General features: G+C 42.2%; 1 protein-coding gene across 2 annotated transcripts in view; it reads left to right on the top strand.

Moving 5' to 3' along the window:
- Positions 1-727: 727 nt before the first annotated feature.
- CCDC102B (coiled-coil domain containing 102B) overlaps positions 728-17,513 on the top strand; it is a 306,869-nt gene continuing 290,083 nt past the window's right edge. For both annotated transcript variants that reach the window (XM_074985854.1, XM_074985855.1), the window contains exon 1: positions 728-804. The gene's annotated coding sequence lies outside the window, so the exon portion shown is untranslated. The remainder of the gene's footprint in view (positions 805-17,513) is intronic.

A 17,513-nucleotide genomic window follows, 5' to 3' on the forward strand; every position in this document is an offset into this window, starting at 1 on the left:
CGTCCAGAAGGGCTTCTTTCGAAAGATCTCTGTAGGGTAGACGTAGCTTTATAGTCCATGGAAGAAATATTTTTTTTTCTTGCATGCACTAGCAATGTATTGTTTGTGTGTTGTAATATTTATTTAATGTCAAAGAAATTATCCTTTTCTGTCAGGGTCTGTATTTTTATTTGCATTTTGGAAGTTTGCTCACACATTTTCAGCTTCACAATTTAAAAATCACAAGTCTTTTGTTGTGTTCTGTGGCCATCCCTATTTCATATATTAAACTAGTATGCAAAATGTGGCAGAGATACATGGGGGTGGGGGGAGGGAAGCTTATCACTTGCCCAGCAATGTTTAATGTTTACATACATGCGTGCACACACTCACACATGCAGGGTTTCACTCATGTCCTATAAAGACTTGTTTGCTGTGAGTAGTCCCTTTAAAGTCAATAGTGCATAAAGTTAAGCCCATGCATAAATCTTTGCATGATCAGGACCTAATATACAGTAGAAGAAAGGAGCAATAATTATCTATGAAAAGTGTCTGTTAAGAACAATAAGCTGTGTGTGCATGCGTTTGTATGTGTGTACATGTAGGGGATGACTGCATTCAAAAAAAAAGTTGTGGTATTGGTTTTGATACAGACTGACCAATTGGAATCTATTTTTCAAATTACTGTGGAGTGGTTTTAATGCTGGAAACAATCCTGTTGGTCGAGACCCCAGTACTGTGCAGATCAGAAAAGGATGCAGGAAATTCTGTTGATACATGCGTCTGTAGCATTGAGCAGCAAGAGCAGTCCAGCAAGCCCAGAGGGTAAGGGATTTTAATAGTCTTGTGGTTTTACTGGGTTAAGTTTTGTATCTTTCTGCAGATCAGTGTGCGTGCAGTTTTCACCCAGGAGGCTGTGGATGGAAGGAGGTGTTAAATCTATTAGAGAAGTAAATCAATCGAAAAAAGGAAAGCATTTTGAGTGTGTGATTAAATTGTGCTTAAAAGTATTCCTTTTACTTTCTATTTAACTATTACTGAGATTTTTTTAATTTTTACAACATATTTAGACATATCTTGTTCTGTATGTCTAAAATATGCTCATTTAATATAATGTGGTAAAAATTAAAATAAAATTTGTATAGTACAAGAATGTTAAACTACCTTTATTAATAATTAAAAAAACCTGAGTGAGTTACTATAAATATGGAATGTTGAAGGCTTCCACTGTTTCTGCAAACATAAATTCAAAGCTTCAGTAAACGGTACTTTTTGGGTCATTTTCTAAACCTCACTCAACACTGTAGAAATTTTAGTCTCAGGGGAATAGTATTGTTTTAGTTTGCTACTCACACTAATTTCAGTTGCTGTTAGCAGGAAGTTGTGTAATCAGAAGGAATGTTTCCGATTTAGAACGTGAAACTAACTGATAGATTTGTGATCTTAATTTCCCTGTGAAAACTATTTGGGTGCAGTGAAAAATAGAACCTTAAATGCATGGAGATTTTGTTTGTTTTGTTCGTATTTTGAAAGTGTGGTGTAACAAAACAAAGATATTCCTTTTGTCCATTACTTGAAATGGTAGCGTCCTAGATGGAATGTGAGTGTGGGGATGACCTGTCCAGGAAGGACCTGAAGAATAAATTCCTAAAATAATGCTGAGCAATTTAATAAATGCATATAGCAGACTGCTCTAACTGCCTATTAACAACACAGGTACCCTCCTCATATCTAGTTTTTCATTTTCACCATTTTAATCAGCACTACATTAGGGTTCCATCCCCCCCTCCCATGCTGGTATGAAGCAGGTAACTTTTTTTCTTTTTCTAATGTAGTTTACAGAAGGAAGGCTTTGTGTTTTTTAACACTGCTCTTGCAACATTTTGCCCTAAAACCCAGAGATACCCTGAAATGTAAAGGACTTTATAAATGCTAAGTTTTATGAAGGAGACCTGTTATGTGTGTTCTTTACACATTCAAACCATCCAACAAATTCAATGTGCATTCACTGAATGCAAAGAAACGTGTTATCTATTTTTCCTGTCCTTAACTCAAACCAGTGCTTTTAAATTATTGTATTTTTAAAGACCTTAATTCAGTTGATGCTGAAATTAGTTAACTTTTGCCATTTACCTCAATAGATGGTCTTAAGAGTCTTTTAGTAGATTAGTAAATATAAATAAAACTAATCAATCTTACCAATAATTATTTAGTCCCACAAGTACATGTAGCACTCCATGGCTACGTCTACATGTGAAGCCTACATCGAAGTAGCCTATTTCGATGTGGCGACATCGAAATAGGCTATTTCGATGAATAACGTCTACACGTCCTCCAGGGCTGGCAACGTCGACGTTCAACATCAACGTTGCGCAGCTCCACATTGAAATAGGCGCTGCGAGGGAACGTCTACACGCCAAAGTAGCACACATCGAAATAAGGGTGCCAGGCACAGCTGCAGACAGGGTCACAGGGCGGACTCAACAGCAAGCCGCTCCCTTAAAGGGCCCCTCCCAGACACAGTTGCACTAAACAGCACAAGATACACAGAGCCGACAACTGGTTGCAGACCCTGTGCCTGCAGCATGGATCCCCAGCTGCAGCAGCAGCAGCCAGAAGCCCTGGGCTAAGGGCTGCTGCACACGGTGACCATAGAGCCCCGCAGGGGCTGGAGAGAGAGTGTCTCTCAACCCCTCAGCTGATGGCTGCCATAGCGGACCCCGCTATTTCGAAGTTGCGGGACGTGCAATGACTACACGGTCCCTACTTCGACGTTCAACGTCAAAGTAGGGTGCTATTCCCATCCCCTCATGGGGTTAGCAGCTTCGACGTCTTGCCGCCTAACGTCGATGTTAACATCGAAATAGCGCCCAACACATGTAGCCATGACGGGCGCTATTTTGAAGTTAGTGCTGCTACTTCGAAGTAGCGTGCACGTGTAGACACGGCTCATGAATCAAAGTGAGAGATGTTTGCTGTCCATTGGTCATGATGAGAAGATTATCACAGGCTATATCTAGATGGCAGGTCCTATTTCAGGGTGCAAAAGTATCCAGATATTAACAGCTAAAAGAGATCTGTGTCCAGAGATATGTCTTGGGATTTCCAGCAATCACATGTACACTGTGAGCCATATAATAGCAACCCAATTTGTATTACAGTCTGTAGTGGAATCTCACACAATCAGATGTCTCAGGTGATGATCACACACAGATTTGATCTCCCCGGTCAGTTACGTAAATGTAGTTTGACTATACAATTGCACCTGCTTAGTATAACACCATACTCATGCTCCCACCTGAGGGCCTGAGGAACTGAAGAACCAGCCGCACTCTGCTGGTGGTGAGAAGTGAGCAAGTTATTATAGCGGAGGAAACTTTAAATATTTAAAGAACTTTGAGTTTTGAGGAGTATAGGGACTTTGAAATAGTGTGGGCACATCGAAGTACTCACAGCTGATCCGCAGCTACATGCAAGCTGGCACTTCAAAGTTGCCCACTTCATAGTTGCCATGGGGAAGATTTAGCCTAATGAAGTGCTTCATATGCACCACAGAGCTTCATTAGTAATCTCCCAACACCCTAATTACCATGCCCCTTCGAGTTGGGGGCTAGTTTAGACACATCCTTTGAGGAAGAAAGAACCTTACTTTGAGGAAGAGGAATCCTGAGAAAATCTGACCTGCTGCTGTCACCCCAGATGTGTTACAGGTCTTTTTTGGTTACTTTGGCCCAGCCTCCTTAAACCAACACCAGAATTCCGCTCTCTAAAATTTTGAGGGTACACACATTTGATTGTAGGATTAAACTAAGACACCCCTTTAAATATGCATGAAATGTCACCTCACAACTTCACCGGCAGGCTCCTAAAATGGGCATCTGTAGTTAAAATGCCAAGAAGTACCACATGATGACCCTTAGTGATGCTTGCCTCTACCTTATGATAAAACAGGATGAACAGTCTGACAGGCCACTGAATTTTTAGTACCTTCAAATATAAAATATCCTTCAAATATCACACAAAATAATTATCAGAGAGGTAGCCGTCTTAGTCTGTAGCTTCGAGAACAACAAGAAGTCTTGTGGCACCTTATAGACTAACAGATATTTTGGAGCATAAGCTTTCGTGAAAGCTTATGTTCCAAAGTATCTGTTAGTCTATAAGGTGCCACATGACTTCTTATTGCTTATACAAGATAATGTTGCATTCACATTCATTAAGTCATGTGCCCCCTGAACAATTTCTGTCAGTTGTTTGGGTGCACTAAGAAACATTACCAGTATTTTTTTTTGTTCAAAAAAAACAAGTGTAACAGACTTTCCTAGTGATTTATTGAGCACCTAAAAGAGTTCATCACAGCCAACAATAGTCTGTTTTCCCAACATCTAACACCTATATTTATACATGTATGTACAAAACCCAAACAACTTATACCTCTGTATAGAATCACTCGAACAAGTGACTGACAGTAGTTTCATGCATCAGTGACCTCCCATGTGCATTGCAAACCCCCTATCCAGGTGATCACTGAATACAGTGGGGCAGATCCTCAGCTAGTGTAGCATCACAAATTCAGTTGAAATTGGTGGCATTACACTGATTTATATCAAACAAGAATCTGGCCCCAAATTTAGAGCCTGCACTATAGCAGACCTGTTATAACCTAGTTAATAGATTAAAGTTCCTTGAGGTTCACAACATGTCCAAGTTTTGAGTTACAACTAATAAGACAAAGCATAGTGTTATCAAAGGGTCATCCAACCAGATCTCCTACAATAGGCAACCCTAATTGGCGTTACAGGAAATTATTTGAAGATATATCACGAGGGCCAGGCCTTCTAGATATGAAAAGATAGACTGAATTTGAAACAACACTGCCCACTAACTGGGAGAGAAATGTGGGAGTCTCATCTTATTACAGGAGACCATGTCATACTCCCAATGTCCAATTATTTTTTAATCCATGAGATTTTTTTTTGGCAACAGTAAGATAAATATTTAAGTGACACACTATGAAAACGTAGTAATATGCAAATGAAATAACCTTAGCTTTAATTTCCTGTGAATGCATAAAGCAAGTTAAATGACATGAAAAAGTGTGTCAAGCCTGCCCTACTCACTAGAAGAAAAGGGTCTGAACCAGATTTTCTATCACAGAACTTTCAGCTTTGAACTTTTGGTCAATAGCACAATCTTGTATTGCTTGATTAGATATGAACAGGCCTCCATGTATGCATTGGGCCTGATTCTCCCCATAGTCACAATGATTTTTAAATTGACATAACTCTAGTGACTGCATTAAAGGAGGCCTTATTTAGATTGGTGTAAACAAAAAGTGAACAAAGACTATTGTGACAAATGCATCCTGGTTTAACTCTAGTAACTGACAGCCCTTATGGTTTTTATTGTATTACAGTAAATTTTCAAACTTTTCCTGTTATATCTGTAAATTATGTTATCAGAGAAAAGATCTTTTCCAAAACAATAACCCAAGGCTCTTTAAAGAGACCCTATAGAGGAATGACCAAACAGTCTAAATGCTGCTATATGGTCATTCCTCCTTAGGGCCACATTAGCTCTCTCCTTGATGTGAAAAAATGAAGGTTCTTCATTTATTGGGAAGGCAGGAAATATAAAGCGTGTCCAGGGTTTATTCACTCCAAACCTATGTCTAATAGGTTTGCAAGCTATCCTTGAATTCCATTAAAGGAAACACTTTATGGGAGGAGCCAAAAGAGTTGTCATTAGTCATATTAATCATTCGGGTACACTGTGAAAAGACTGCCATGCTTGCATACCTACTGCTTTTTTAATGCTGTACAAGTGGCTGTACAGTATGGGTGTGTCTACACTAGCCAGCTACTTTGAAGTAGCCAGCACAACGTTGAAATAGCACGCGTCGCGTCTACACACACCGTGTGCTATTTTGACGTTGAAATAGATGTTGGGCGGTGAGACATCAAAATCGCTATTCCCATCTGAAGATAGGAATAGCACCCTACATCGATGTCCATTGTCAAAGTAGGGCATGTGTAGATGATTTGCATCCCGTTACGTCAAAATAGCGGGGCCCTCCATGGCGGCCATCAGCTGAGGGGTTGAAAGACGCTCTGTCCAGCCCCTGCCAGGCTCTATGGTCACCACGTGCAGCAGCCCCTTAGCCCAGGGCTTCTGGCTGCTACTGCTGCAGCTGGGGGTCCATGCTGTGTGCACAGGGTCTGCAGCTGGTTGTCGGCTCTGTGGATCTCATGCTGGGCAGGGCATGTATGTCTGGGAGGCACCCTTTAAGAGAGTGGCTTGGGGCTTTGCTGACCCCTTACTTCGACGGGGAGTGCTTGTGTGTGTGGACGTTCCACATTTCCTTCTGGGGCGGCTCCTTTCGATGTTCCCTGTTGCTACTTTGACGTGGAACGTCGATGGCACCAGCCCTGGAGGACATGTAGATGATACATGTCGAAGTAGCCTATTTCGATGTCCTGACTTCGAAATAGGCTACTTTGAAGTAGTGTGCTAGTGTAAACCTATATGTTTATGGCATCAAACTCTTGACAGTCATGTAGAGTCATGTATATGGGCTGATGGCTGGGAACAAATTTTAGCCCTTATTGACTCTCTTCTGGGTAGCACACAGTAAGAAAAGAATACATTATTAATTAAAAGGTTGTACACATTTTTTTCTGTGTGTGATTAAAATAATTTCCCTTATATTTGATAGTATCAGATATACTGTCAGTGCATGGTAGATCTGCTTTTCCACTGTGTAACTTGTCTCATGTTAGATGAAGACATTAGAAAGAGATTTTGAAGAGGCAGAGAACTGATATCATTTGTAACAGGAACTCCGTAGGGCAGGATTAAAGATATGTGGGTACTGTAGAACGAGAAATATGTCAGTGTGCATGCATGATCTGCTTTTGATTTGTGCTTTGTGAAGCTGGGGGACTTCACATTTTCTCTTAGATGTTTCAACATCTGTTTCTGAGTGACCTGCAGCAGTCTTAATGCTCCATACAAGACACTTTGCGTTACATGCATTAAAGTTTGTTCTAGTACTTTCTTTACTTTCTAATAATCTAGCTGGTTAAGTGAAAGTTCAGATACTTTCTGAAGAACAGCTAACAATTTGTAGTGAATTTTGACTGAGTGCAAAGTGCTGGTCTGACAGAACTACTTATCATGGGTCAAGGTTAAGTTGGTGTCATGTTAGCTATGCTAAGCACTGGCAACACAGCATGGTGGTTAATGTTACTAAACTCCTGAGGGAAGGATAGGTCACATTTAAAAAGTTTTGTTGTTTAAACTTTAATCTTTAGCTATTGCAGGATTAGAACAAAATTACTTGGGATCTCAACTTCAGAACTTTTTTTCTAATTTATTTCTGCACATAAATATTTCCTCTTTCTCATCAAGGGCCTGATTCTTTATGGCCTCAGACCTTGCAGTGCAACCATTTACACCTTTGCAAAAAGAGGGACAAAAAGTGTTGCCATTCTGATTTGGTAGCTGTCAGAGGACAGTTGGTTCATGAGACTAGGTTAGGCCCAGTGTCCCCATGTTAGAACAGGTGGACACAACTGAGTCAGTTAAAGGGGAGAGCGCTACATGAGAGGCTATAAAGGCCTATCAGAGGGAAAGGGAAAAAGGAAGACTTGCTAGGGCATGGTAGTGAGTGCTTGTTTAGATGATGATAAGCCCTATTGCATCACACATGGTGGAGAATGCAGGTGCTACTATTGGCCTCAGATATTAAAGGGAGAGCAAGGTGGATTATCCAAGAGGGGCAAAACAGATGTAGAGTGCCACAGAATGGTGATTTCTGACAAGGAGGGAGTTGGGTAGCAGCTACTGTATTACAGCAACACTTTACATTTACTTTGCATGTGGAAAAATAACTGTGCAAGATGAAAAACAGTAGAGAATCTGTCTACAAAAACATGAACAAGCAAATTAATTAATACCTTGATAAATGTGTATGTTTTTATTTCTGCTACAGGCTATTTTATTTCTCCTATTTTGTCTGTAAATATCTGATCAGTGCTCATGTTACAATGAGCAAAAGTCTCCTAAGCATCTAGGTTGAAAACTGAGGCATAGTAGATGTGCGTAACTAAGGGAACAAGGTCTGATCTCAAGAAAGTATGTGCTATAGCTGCTTTTCCACTTTTTGAATTGTGAGGTAGGAGAAAAAGTTTATTTCTGAGTCAACATTAATGTTGCATTTTGGACAAAAGTGTTTGTGTTGTCCTAATAAACATTAAGGACACTGTATTCTGTAGTGAGACATTATCATCCAATAATGGAATTGAGGTCTAGGATTTTTTTTTCTAAATAATAGCGAATAGCTGCAGAAAGCAGACCATGCTTTGGATATATAAATCCGATCATGATTATCAATATAACAAGCAACAGAGTTTTAATATATAGAATACATAAAAGTAAATGTCATAGAGACACCCTGCCAAACATTTCAAAGGTTAAAATTTGAAAACAGACTGTTTTCATGATTTTAAAAATATTTAAATGAAATCCACCTTTAAAATATAAGCATCCATTTGGTGCTGTAAACAAACATGAGAGTATTGTGCCAGGAAAAGAGAATGAGACAAATGACAGTAAATGAAAATGGAATTAATCAGTTTGATTCACTGTTTCTGTTGAATGAAGTGCAAAGAGTAATGTGGATGGTGGACTCTAAATGCCCTGTTTATTTTGGTTCAGATAACAAGAAGTGCCAGTAACATCACTAGTAAGGATTTCTTTAAATAAATTTCTGTAACACTGTTGCTTTATAAATCTTGAAATAACTCCTGTATAGCTGATGAATGTCTTCAGCTGAGACACATTTACCCTGTTATTCATAGTGACATCTTATGCTACACCTACTCCTATAGATTCCTGAGCAGATGCTACTGAGTTGAAGGAACGGTAGAAGACTCTGGCCTTCAGTCTTCATGTTAGAGTCTCCCCTATTAACATTGTGAACCTGTTCTATCTATATTCCCATTCTCGATCTCTTTGGATTTTTGCTGTAGACATCAATAGGAGCAGGAGTAGCCCTCCAATAAAAGTTCTGAGTGCCTCCTGTCTGGTGCTAAGCATTCTTAACTGCAGCTGAACCCAGTGGGGGTTTAGACTTTATTAGAACAATGGGATGGCGCAGAAACAGGGTAGAGAGAACTGCACATTAACCACAGTATGGCAAATCCTCAAAGTTTAGTGGTGTGCCAGATGTTTGTTTGATACTTATGGGTTTGTAAACTCTTCTAAGTTTCAGATGACATAAGAAATTAGATTAATTGCAATAACAAGTTTGCTGGATGAACATGAGCAGCTGACCTCATCTCTGAGCTTTCCATTAATTGATTTCACTTACCCAATGTTTCTTTCTCCCTTAGGAGTAATGCTTGTATCCTTTTTTTAAACCAAGCTCTTAAAGCCGGGGATGAATTACATACCCAAAGAGAGATTAACCTTTATGAATGATACATGTCTGAAATACTATTCCTAAATTTCCCTGGAATCTTTTTACAGGAATTCAGTCTTACTACTTATTCTTAGTGAAATGAATAGTCACAGAGATAGCTATGTTAGTCTGTACTCTATCAAAACAAAACAAAGCAAAACAAAACAAAAAAACAGTCATGTAACACTTTAAAAACTAACAAAATAATTTATGAGGTAGTATTTCTTCACACAACACACAATCAACTTGGAACATTTTGCCAAGACTATAATAGTGTTGCCCTATGTAAAGCCCCTATGTAAATTCCTTAGAGCAGTTCTTAAACTGTAGGTTAGGACCCCATTTCAATGGGGTCACCACCAGCAGCATTAGATTTGCTAGGATCCAGGACTGAAGCAGGAACTGAGCTCCATCTGCACCCACAGCAATGGGGCTTGGCTGTGGCCCTCTCTGACCTCACCCAGGCCAATGGAGCCTGGGGTGAGTAGTAACTTGTTGTCAGAAGTGGGTCACTGTGCAATGAAGTTTGAGAACCACAGTACAAGGGGAAAGGTGTATCAATGGCTATTAGCCAGGGCATCAGGGATGCAAACCAATATTGCAAGTGTCCTTAATTTCTGTTTGACAGAAACTGGGAGTGGTCAACTGGGCATGGATCATTGGATGATTCCTTGTTCTGTTCATTCCCTCTGAAACACCTGGCATTGGCCACTGTTAGAAGACAGGGTACTGGGCTAGATGGACTTTTGGTCTTACCCTCTATGACATTTCTTATGTTAACTTCCAGAAAGGATATTTCTGTGTGCAATGGCTTCTCTGCTAATTGACTCTTACCACATTCTGTGCTGTTGTCCTCTTTACTCTTATCATAGAATCATAGAATACTAGGACTGGAAGGGACCTCGAGAGGCCATTGAGTCTAGCCCCCTGCCCCAATGGCAGGACCAAGTACTGTCTAAACCATCCTTGATAGACATTCATCTAACCAGTTCTTAAATATCTCCAGCAATGGAGATTCCACAACCTCTCTTGGCAATTTATTCCACTGCTTGACCACCCTGACAGTTAGGAACTTTTTCCTAATGTCCAACCTAAACCTCCTTTGCTGCAATTTAAGTCCATTGCCTCTTCTATCCTCAGAAGCCAAAAGGAAGAAGTTTTCTCCCTCCTCCTTATGACACCCTTTTAGATACCTGAAAACCGCTATCATGTCTACCCTCAATCTTCTCTTTTCCAAACTATACAAGCCCAGTTCTTTCGGCCTTTCTTCATAGGTCACATTCTCGAGACCTTTAATCATTCTTGTTGCTCTTTTCTGGACCCTCTCTAATTTCTCCACATCTTTCTTGAATTGCAGTGCCCAGAACTGGACACAATACTCCAGCTGAGGCCTAATCAGTGCAGAGTAGAGTGGAAGAATGACTTCTCGTGTCTTGTTCACAACACACCTGTTAATGCATCCCAGAATCATGTTTGCTTTTTTTGCAACAGCATCACACTGTTGACTCATATTTAGCTTGTGGTCCACTATAACCCACTATTACCTTTATGGGTAAATGTTGTGTGCGCTTTTATAAAGTATTTCAATTTTGTCATAATTAAGGTGATTTATCTGTGTAAATCATAAAGAATGAATCTCAAAACCTCATTTTATTTTCCTGCTATAGAACTGTAGGCTTGATAGCTGAGATCTACAAAGGTCTTTAAGTGCCTACGCTGGAAGAAAAATGGAATGTACTGGATGTGGTTTTGATTATTCCAAAACTTCATTTTTAAATATCTGGGAGTGACTGGCAGATAACATTGTACAGGGCAGGTAATTCCATAATCCTTTCCACATACCCATCAGCCATACTCCTTACACAAATTGGTTCCAGCCTTTGACCCTGTTATCCTCCTTTTTTAGCTAGATGACTCTGGCTAGAAAGGAGAGTGTGTGTGTGTGTGTGTGTGTGTGTGTGTAGGGGGGTGACACCTCTCCACTAGTCATAGGAACACCAAGCTGCCTTTCTCTGCTCCCCTCACTCCTTACTCAGTTCATTTTGTTGGATCACCTGATCCTCTCTATATGAGATACTGGCAGTATCCCTCTGTCATATGCTAACTTAATGAGTTCCAGCATTATAGGTTAACCTCCTTTTCCCTCCCCATGAGGCCCATAATGTTTTGTGGGGAGGCAAAAAGAATAAAGAAAAAGAAAAAAAACCACCTCGCTTCATCTAATCTCCTAGTGAGGGGGAAAGAATTCCTTTTGAACGTCTTTGCCCACCCAAGAAAGAAGCAACAATTATAATGCTCACAGCAGATCATGATGAAAACCTGTATTTTAACTGCTTCCTTCAATGGGAATGTACATTCTGCTCATTTTATCCGGGTGAGAGAGTTTTCCCTGACCGCCTTGAGTATAAATATTCCTGCTCCCTCTTCCAGTTTCCTGTGGGCAAAGGCATGAGTTCCACTGCTCAAATGGTACAGTTGACTGCTGCTTGTTTCTTTCATCCTCAGGAGAGCTGCGTCTACACGTGCAGCGGCACCAACTTCGAAGTAGCGGCACCAACTTCGAAATAGCAGCACCAACTTCGAAATAGCGCCCATCGCGTCTACACGCGTCGGGCACTATTTCGAAGTTAACTTCGACGTTAGGCGGCGAGACGTCGAAGTCGCTAACCTCATGAGGAGATAGGAATAGCGCCCTACTTCGACGATGAACGTCGAAGTAGGGACTGTGTAGACGATCCGCGTCCCGCAACGTCGAAATTGCTGGGTCCTCCATGGCAGCCATCAGCTGGGGGGTTGAGAGATGCTCTCTCTCCAGCCCCTGCGGGGCTCTATGGTCACCGTGGGCAGCAGCCCTTAGCCCAGGGCTTCTGGCTGCTTCTGCGGCAGCTGGGGATCTATGCTGCAGGCACAGGGTCTGCAACCAGTTGTCAGCTCTGTGTATCTTGTGCTGTTTAGTGCAACTGTGTCTGGGAGGGGCCCTTTAAGGGAGCAGCTGGCTGTTGAGTCCGCCCTGTGACCCTGTCTGCAGCTGTGCCTGGCATCCCTATTTCGATGTGTGCTACTTTGACGTGTAGATGTTCCCTCGCTGCACCTATTTCGATGTTGGGCTGAGCAACGTCGAAGTTGAACATCGACGTTGCTGGCCCTGGAGGATGTGTAGACGTTATTCATCGAAATAGACTATTTCGATGTCGCAACATCGAAATAAGCTATTTCGATGTTGGCTGCACGTGTAGACGTAGCCGAGATGTGTAGCATCTTCTAGGGTTGGGACTTTAACTGGTTAGCTATCAAAGTGAATAAATATTATTGTGACTGGGAAGACAAACAAACTTATTTTTTAAAAAAGATGTACTGGTATGTGGTGTGAATTGAAAATGTTGTATGTAAAGTGGACTTCCAGGTACATAAAGCAACATCCAGTAAAAGAAGGAATGTCGTGCTAAATAACTAAAATTTCCTCATGTTACTGAAATGATATCAGCCTCAGTTGCAGCGACAGATACTGGTTTCACTAGAAATTTGTATTAGAATAAAATAAATGAAGTTTGCACACATCCCAAGACCCTACCCCCAAAAATCCACATACCAAAAAAACCTTGCAATGAGTGTTCTCTGAAACAATGAACAGGGAGATCTTAAATGCTATGAAATTTAAGTCTCTTAAATTAATTGAATCATTAGGTACACAAAGCACACAAAATGTTACAGGAACATGACATTTTGCATTTGTAGATTTTTTTTTTTTTTTTTTTAGTTTTCTGCTATGTTATAACAAAAAAAAAACCACTTGAATTTATGGACTATGCAATACTAGAGAAACCACCTGTATTTAAATTTAAAGTAACTGATTTCCTGAATTTGAGAGGAAAATATGAGGGATAAATTCCGCTCTGTAATGTAGTCATGACTGAAAAGACAATCTAAGATAATGAGATCCTCATTCTTCTTTTTACAGAAGGATATAGTGTTACATCTGGTTCTCTTAATTAGAAAAAGAGGATGGGCTATGTTGTTGTTGTTTTCCCATAGGGCTGGAGTACATTTCTTTGTCCTTTCAAATCATAATGGCATGATGACTGCAACCAGCTACATGGCCTTGTGGATAGACCAGGGGACTTGGGCAACTTGAATTCTCTTCCTGGTTCTGCCGCTAGCACTCTGCATGACTTTGGTCATATCAAGGCATTACCCCTTGCCTCAGTTTCTCCAACCATAAAATAGAGATGATACAACCTCCTTTGTAAAGTGCTCTGAGTACTCATGAAAAGATCTGTAGGAAAGCTAGGTGATATTATTTGCATTACCATTTCTTGTACTACATACTTTATGCTCCTCTCTCATAAAGCCCACAAGCTGAAGCTAAAACCACTCCAAAACAGTGGCCACTTTTGAAAATAAGGGGAAATTTTGAAAAACGCCTGCCATGCAAAGGAGACAAAGTTTCAGTGTGTCCTTCTTCTGGGGATGTACATGTCTTTAGATAAGGGGTGCCTAAAGTGGGGAGCACAACATTTTGTAAGGGGGTTGCAGTGTGATCAGTTACCCCCTTCTCCCACTCCTGCCATGGCCTCTGCTGTCTCATCAGCCCTTTGCTTCCTCTCCCAAAGCCTCTGCCACTGCTGTCACCAAGGGAATGCCCCAGCCCCACTGCTGGTCCAATCAGAATGTTCAGAGGCCCTGAGTCAAGCAGTGGGGTCAAGCCAGTGAGTTCCTGGCTCAGGTCAGGCAGCCACATTGGTCTCCATAGTCCCTGTCACACCAGCTGCCCGGGAATCCCCCGAGATGCTGATGTGGAGCGAGTGCTGCCTCTACACAGAAATACAGAAAAATAATAGCAACCTTTACCCAACTTTCACATCTTAAACCATGAAAAGTCTAATTATAGTGCTACAAGAGGTATTTTGCAGGCCTACAGAGATAAAAATTACTAATTAAGTTAACATCAAATCATCTGGTATTAAAGTGCTGGGGCTGCAGGATTGCCTTCAGCCTGGTGCTACTGCCACTAGTCAACATGACACAGCCATGAGTCCCCTTGAGTCCCTCACATACCCTCCTGAGGCCCTTCCCCTGAGTACCCCTCCCCCTTCAGGATACCCCCTGGAGCCCTCCAGCACCCCTTTCTTGAGCATTTCGTCCCCTTCCCAAGCATCCCACCCCCTACCTGAGCAACCCCCATCCCTTCCTGCATCCTCCCACAGGTTGGTGGCACCCCAGCTAATTACAGAGCTGAAAAGTGGGTCCCAGTGTTAAAAGTTTGCTCACCCCTACTTTAGATGATTCTTCAATACGAATATTTATAGCTGCTATGCCACCAGCTTTATACCCTTTAGCACTGGGATATGTCAGGATTAGAAAGTAAGTGCAATGGACTCTGGCTATGCCTGGACTAATTGGAAAAGCAAAACTCATAGAGACAGAATATCTGACCCCGTGTTTACAAACTGGCCACAGTCACAGACTGAGCCCAGAAAAGAAACAGCTCTAGGACTCTCAGACCCTTGCTCTAACCCATGTTGTCAGCGCCAAAGTCTCAAAAATCCAAGCCCCAAAATAATGTAACTGAATTAGAAATAATGAGCTTTTTTAAAAAAAAAATATTTATCTCAGTTTCTCTTTATTTGCTATCTGGTTTGATCTTTCAGGATTCAAATTTTGACTTTTTTATTGGTTGATGGCTTGGTTTTGTTTCTCAGCAGCCAAGAGAGCTAAACTCTTTTGTATGGTAAAATGAGATTATTGGGCACTCACCTGATTCCCTGAGCTGGGTTTTCAAGAAAAACACTTATTATTGAGAGACTTGTGATAAAGTCATGAGAGCCAACAACACCATCTGTTAGCCTCGACAACAAGAAAACCCACAGAGTCTGATTCTCATTTACAAACACTTATATATGCTTCAAGGCTTCTTTGTATACTCAAGCTATGTCTACATGGCAGAGCTATTTCAGGATACTTGAGGAATACACTCCATGCCTTTAACATGTGCCTGTCATTGCAAACCAGTTTCCGAAACAACGGGCATGCTATTTCAGCACCCCTGTATTCCTTGTTGCAGGAGGAGTAAGGGATGCCTCAAAATAGTGCAGTATTTCAACATCTGGTGCTGTTCAAACAAGGACAAATGCTGATATAGCCTATTTTGAGCTACACATCAGGTTTAGGCTGTCATGAAGACATAGCCTCAGGATGCTCTAAAGGAGCAGTAAGTGAATGGGCAGATCTGGTCTTTACTATTCAGTAATCCTGGTTTTGAGATCCTCCGCCCTTCAGACACACACAAAGGCTGCATCTACACTGCGAGATAAATTTGAATTTAAGGCACTTAGCTCAATATTACCATGTGACTGTCTTCACTGTAAATACCATTAGCTTGATTTAGAGAGCACAAATCTCAAGATTACAAAATCAGAGTTACCTGATGGGTATAGTGTCAAGCTTGAATTCTGAAGTTCAATTAAAGGTCAGTGTGGAAGCGCCACTCCTTAAAATCAAATTTATTAGCATCCAGAGGTGTCCAGTATGTAACTCACAATGCCCCTCACTGCTACGCTCTGACCGCTGTTCTCCAGTAACAGGAAGACCATGAATTTCCAAGCAGGAGCAGCGATCCTGTGGCTGTGGGCTCATGTTTGTATGAGGGCCTGAGAAATGTCTTTCTTTCTTTGCTATTAGCGCTGTGAGTGCATCTACCCATTACAAATAGCCCCTGCAGGGAGTCTGTGGCTCTGTCTCTACACTTGTTATTTTTTTCTGGGCTGCCTGGCACCAGCTGCTTTCTCAGTGCACCACGTGTCAACAAGGCTGTGGTGAGGGTCACGCTTGCATAACACGCTGAGAAACTTCTCAGAGGTTTACGTTTGTGTGAAAACCCCCTTCCCTCCCTTACTGGCACCACGCAGTCTGGGTCGTTCCCATGCTCAGTCACATCACGTGGGTAGCCCCCAGCCCAATAAAAGGATGTGCCTGCCATTCAGTGCTCACCACACAGCCAGGCAGCGCCATGATAGATAGCGCGTGTTTAGGGCTGCAAGGGTGGGAAAGATACTTAGGGGCTTGGTGCTGCTATGGGGAAGTCTCCCTGGGCGGCTAAGATATTCAGAGAGGACAACGTCAACTGGCCCCCCACTTAACCCTCCCACACCCCTAAGCTGCGTCTACACGTGCACGCTACTTCGAAGTAGCGGCACCAACTTCGAAATAGCGCCCGTCGCGTCTACACGCGTCAGGCGCTATTTCGAAGTTAACTTTGACGTTAGGCGGCGAGACGTCGAAGTCGCTAACCTCATGAGGGCTACGTCTACACGTGCACCCAACTTCGAAATAGCTTATTTCGATTTTGCGACATCGAAATAGGCTATTTCGATGAATAACGTCTACACGTCCTCCAGGGCTGGCAACGTCGATGTTCAACTTCGACGTTGCTCAGCCCAACATCGAAATAGGCACAACGAGGGAACGTCTACACGGCAAAGTAGCACACATCGAAATAAGGGAGCCAGGCACAGCTGCAGACAGGGTCACGGGGCGGACTCAACAGCAAGCCACTCCCTTAAAGGGCCCCTCCCAGACACACTTTCATTAAACAGTGCAAGATACACAGAGCCAACAACTAGTTGCAGACCCTGTATATGCAGCACGGACCCCCAGCTGCAGCAGCAGCAGCCAGAAGCCCTGGGCTAAGGGCTGCTGCCCACGGTGACCACAGAGCCCCGCAAGGGCTGGAGAGAGAGTATCTCTCAACCCCCCAGCTGATGGCCGCCATGGAGGACCCCGCTATTTCAATGTTGCGGGACGCGGATCGTCTACACGTCCCTACTTCGATGTTGAACGTCGAAGTAGGGCGCTATTCCCATCCGCTCATGGGGTTAGCGACTTCGACGTCTCGCCGCCTAACGTCGATTTCAACTTCGAAATAGCGCCCAACACGTGTAGACGTGACGGGCGCTATTTCGAAGTTACTGCTGCTACTTCGAAGTAGCGTGCACGTGTAGACGCAGCCGAGGAGATAGGAATAGCGCCCTACTTCGACGTTCAACGTCGAAGTAGGGACCGTGTAGACGATCCG

The sequence above is a fragment of the Carettochelys insculpta genome, chromosome 2, assembly GCF_033958435.1.
Source record: "Carettochelys insculpta isolate YL-2023 chromosome 2, ASM3395843v1, whole genome shotgun sequence".
In the NCBI taxonomy this organism is placed as follows: domain Eukaryota; kingdom Metazoa; phylum Chordata; order Testudines; family Carettochelyidae; genus Carettochelys; species Carettochelys insculpta.